A 5,282-nucleotide genomic window follows, 5' to 3' on the forward strand; every position below is an offset into this window, starting at 1 on the left:
AAGCATGCAAGCAAACAACTAAAAGAAAACACTACTCCTACTCATACACTAGTGGTGCATGGCTTGATCACTTGAAGTGATACTTCAAATGCAACCACCAGCACATTGGTAGACCCATGTTGGTGAAGGCTTGTTCTGTGAGCAAACCAGTTGTGCGAACCCACAGACAAGAAAGATATAACAATTAAGACAACCACACTTCGTGTTTCAAAATGCCCACGGGACATAAGTGAGTGCAAGTGCATGACGGGCAGTCTATGGACTTTTCATGGTGTTTTGTGACACTACATGCAAATTTGAAGCATAATCACACTCTTGACTATGACAAAAGAAATAGAGATAAATTGCGTTATGCACGAGTGCTTGCAATAAAAGACTCCTCCGATGCATGAGCAATGGGATCATGCAGTTCGAGTGGAGGAAGTGTGATCTGTCTATGAGATGGATCTTCAATGCATACAGATGAGTGATGAGGAGCCTTGGGTGACTTAACAATTTCCTAATCAGAATCAAAACCAACCTCAGCGTAGTGAGGGTCTGACATAACCATCAACTCTGGTTGAAGTGCCTCGATGATCTGTGTGGTGTCAACTTCAATGACAGATGGATCTTTATAGACCAGTGGCTTAGACGGAATAATAATGAGGGAATCAACCTCATGATCGGATGATGAGGTGAAGATATCATGACAACCAAGATCATAAAATTTAGGATGTTGGTTGGCATCCTCATGATTTGATGAATCACACAGAGGGGTGGATGAGAAGGAAGGATGTTCACCCTCTACATTTCCAGAAAGAGCAAATGAAAGATCAAGTGGATTTTCAATGAATGATTGGTCCTATTTTTTGTTATATTATTGGCTAACATATGGTGTGTTCTGTGAAAGATCAATAATGGGTGCATCCATGGATGAAGACACACAAGCAAAATCATGGATGGCAGGTTCACCAATGATGTTTGGAAAGAATAGAGGGGGCTCAGATGGAAACGGTTCATCCTTGGCCGAGTGTTGATGCTCAATCTCCCACTCATACTCTTCATGAATGCGAGTGCATGTTGGTTGTGTGACACCAACTCCCTCAATGGGTTGTTTCTCATTCACAGCAAGTGAAGAATCTAGAACCGAGGAACACAAGACAACACCATCTAGAGGAACACCCGGGTGCAAAGATGGAGGTCAGATAAAAAGAAAACCTATGAGAAATTGAAGGACTCACAACCAAATCTGCATGAAAATTGATTGGAGTGATGTTGGGAGAGTGTGAAGGGTGAATAGGTGTACAAGCATGATCCTTGGCATCACTAGGAAATGGTGAAGTTGTTGAATGAGAGGGAAGCAGATAGTCCATTGAGATAGTGCCTACTTCCACATGAGATTGCGTAGCTCCATTAATGAAGAATGTCGAGTAAGGCTTGATCTCAAGCTTTCTCTTGGGATAGGCAGATTTCTTAAGGCAATACTTGAACCGGTCCTAGAGATAAGCAAATTTCATCTGGTTCCTCAGATCTTGAAACTGCAAGTCACGAAGCGCTGCCAAAAATCAATAACGGATTAATGCAGAGCCCTTCATTGTTGTAACAATTTTTAATCAATATGGTATGGATCAAAATGATATAATGTGTCTTCAATAAGATCACAGAAGTGCTCAAAAGAGTGCATAGTGTCAGCTAGTAGGATGAGCACCCAACGAAATGGAGATTCGTGAAGTGTGTATGCAAGCAGCAAACCGACCTATTCTTTAGAAAACTCATCTTCCTCATGAATCATGGAAAGAAATTTATGTAAGTGCTCAGGCCATGCCACTTTGCCTTCACCATCATACATGTGAGTGGACAAGAGATCGAAAAGCTTCCCCAAGATGGAGACATCTTCACGATTCGAAAAACACCTTTGGGGAAACAGAGTGCAAGACTCCATGAAAGATATGCAAAGGTTCAAAACTGGATGAGAAGACACTGCTTGTCATCAGGACGTCCTTCTAATGCCAAAAATGTTGATGGTGCTGGACCCACCAACATGTCAAGGGGATCTCCCCGGTAAGAAGTCCCAATTAGACCTCAGACCATTTGGTGTAGGAGTCCTAGCAGTAGGTCGTAAGGTAACTCCTTGACTGTGATTTCGCTTAAAGGAAAGTAGTATAACTCTATCAGTAGTGTTGTGGGGAAAAATGCCTATGCAGGATGATCCTATCCACCTAAGGTGTGACAGTGCCTTAGCAACAAACAGAGACAGCTATTCTGGTTTCTTCCTTTATGAAATGTGAAAGAAGAGAGATCAATAGACTTACCGGTGTCTTCCGTTTGTCCCTCGATCCGGTCTCTCTTCTCTTTGGGAGTTCACAGCTACTTGCCTTCTCACTCGCCCAGCTTCAATGGGTTCCTGCAAGATCACAAGAGAACAGCTACTTGCGACAAGAGAACAGCTACTTGCGACAAGAGAAGAACACTACACAAAGACAGATATTCACATTCATAACTAGTTTAGGATTAGAAATAAACTAAACATACTAATGCATTCATACATCAAAAATACATCAGCATATAGGAGAAACCAAGATAGCTTTATTGATGAATAACAAGGTTCAGAAGAGATACAACCCATAGGGCTCCAATCCAGCATCTCCTTCCCAGCAAATGGAATTCCTATCTTCACCCCCTTCAAAGCATCAAGCACCCAATGATTCCAATCTCAAACCAACATCAATTCTTTGCAATAACAAAATTCCAGCCTCTTAGATCTCATGGAGGAGAGATCCATATATAGATGTTTGGAGAGAGGATGAGTCAGCTTGAGATCTAACTAGTGTCCTCTTCCTCTGTCAGTTCTTGAGTCCACTTGGAGGTTCTTACTTCCACTTGGAGATTTGGAACCTCTTACTCATCACCAGTCGAATTCCCTGAGGCAAGTGTCATTTTGGAAGCTTCCTGGGTTTTGACACCTTGAGAAATGAGCCTGCCACATGTACACTCTCGTTCAGCACAGGTAGCCAGTGTTCCATTTGACATTCAACATAGGTAGCCAGTGTTGGCTTTGACATTCAACGCAAACAGCTAGTGTAGCCACTGAAATGATCCTGAATTGACTTGTTTTTGAGCAGTTTCTGGTGGAGAACTTCTGTGAATTGCTGTGGTTTGTTAGCCTTGTTGCTCTAGGGGTAGGAACAACATGTTTAGGGACTTTGGATCCCTTAGATTATGGACATTTCATGCTCAATTCTGTAAGGCACAAAAATGTCTATAACAGTTGCCCCCTAAAGTATGAGGTTGTTTATCGGGTGAAATGCTTTATCAGGGGGATCCGAAGTTCATCCAATGCTGAGAGGAGACCTGTAATAAGATACAATACAATACATTATTTTTCATTCTACTTTCATGATCTAGCTGAGGCGGGCATTCCCATGCTCAACTTTATAAATTCATTTTCCTGTACATAGAACAGACAATCGTCTGATGGTAGACTGATAGTTTTGATGAAATTATCATCCTTTGAGAAGGATGATTATCTGCTGTAATGATGTACATGTCAATGTCTTTATCTTTCCTGAATATATATCACAGCCCGGATGGATGAAACTAGATCCGGGGTCTTCAAACTCGTTCGATCTTCATGCTAAGTACAAGTCGAGCCATGTTAGAAATGTTCTGAAGTCGAACATGGAAAGACATCGCTTGATTACCGGTCAATGATGTAAACCGTTAACAAGCACGAGAGGAATCACCGATAATGATAATGACCCTCAAGGTACTGCAGTACAATTCACGTGGTGTGAATAAAGGACTTGGCGTCGAACACCACGCAAAATCTTTCGGTCGAAGGTCATTGATGTATACCTGTTGCCGGAAGTGAGAAACTTGCCATTGAGGCATGCAAGCTTCAAAGTACTGAAGGGGTTGTTCCTAGATCAACTTCTTGGATAATAAGCTGATGTCAACAAGAAGTGATCTGTCAAAGGAGGGCCTTAATGAATCCCACATCAGTGACACGGAACGGAGCTAATGATTTTAATGGAGGTGAAAACGATCTGTGACATATGATTCAGGGTGGTGGTCATAAAAGGATGAAGGATAATGTATGGCAGTGGATGGGACACGGTTGACTTTTCTGAACGACTTCTCTTGAACATATGGCGAAACTGATGCGATGGATTGGTAGCATTACCCCAAATATGGATTGTATGGCGAGACCATGGATGTGACCGGTGAATGAAACAACCCAACCCGATTGTGGTACGGAGGAAAAGTGTCATGTTCAAGAGTGACTTGCTACCATCAAAGTTTTCTTTAGTTTCTCCCAATTTTTCCCCAGTCATTGCTGACCAGTACCTCTTTATTTTTGTCAAGCTTGAGGAGGATAACATTTGCTTGTTCTATAACCTGCCCTTCGCGCAAGCCCATCACTATAATTTAACGAGCCTAGCGATAGTGAAACTCGTTCTCGTCTAAAGACAAGTTTGTCGCTATTTAATGATTTTAACGAGTCTAACGACAAGGATAACTCGGTCCTTTTCAGTTTTAGAGAGTCTGAAAAGGTACATAAAGTGAACTCCAAAAGTCCTTTTTGTCATCTAATCCCTTAAGTCCGAAAAAGTATAAAACAATATAGAAGGGATGAGTTTTCGATAGTTTTAATGAGCTGAATAAAACAAGCGCTCGATCTTTTTGTGCAATAATCCCTCAGGTCCAAAAAGATTAAAATCTAGAGGAGGGATAGCTCTTCCTGTCCCTTTAACGAGCTGGAAGGCCAAGGACTCGACAATCTTTTCATATTTTACGAGTCAGCTGAAAAGAGCTTAAAGAAGACTCATCTTTTGAGGAACGAGTGATAAACAGGGTTAGCAGTTGATTTCGGGTACAGGTTGGAATTTTCCAATTACGGCAGTGTCACAAGGATGGCTAGGTGAAATCACTCTTCGCAGCTGTTCCTCAAAATGGGTAAACAAACATATGGAGGTGAACGATCGGCCAATGAAAAGTGGAGGTGACGGTGCAAACACGACCAAGGCTTTAATGGCTGATGATATTACATTCACAGTGGTTATTTACCGGGATAGTTCATTTTTTAACGAGCTTAAACGCGGGTGGAAACATTTGCTCGGTCTTATGTTTATTTTTTAACGAGCATGAACTATGTGCTAAAACTGCTCAGATCTTGCGTTTATTTTTTAACGAGCATGAACTTTGTGCTAAAACTGCTCGAATACCCAGTCATATGATAAGAGTGTCTCATTGAGATTCTATTTTTTTACGGAGCTTCATCTCACAAAGCTATGCCCCGCATC

Source organism: Pinus tabuliformis, chromosome 6, assembly GCF_031772625.1.
Source record: "Pinus tabuliformis cultivar Carrire ecotype Pingquan chromosome 6, CPIR1, whole genome shotgun sequence".
Lineage (NCBI taxonomy): Eukaryota > Viridiplantae > Streptophyta > Pinopsida > Pinales > Pinaceae > Pinus > Pinus tabuliformis.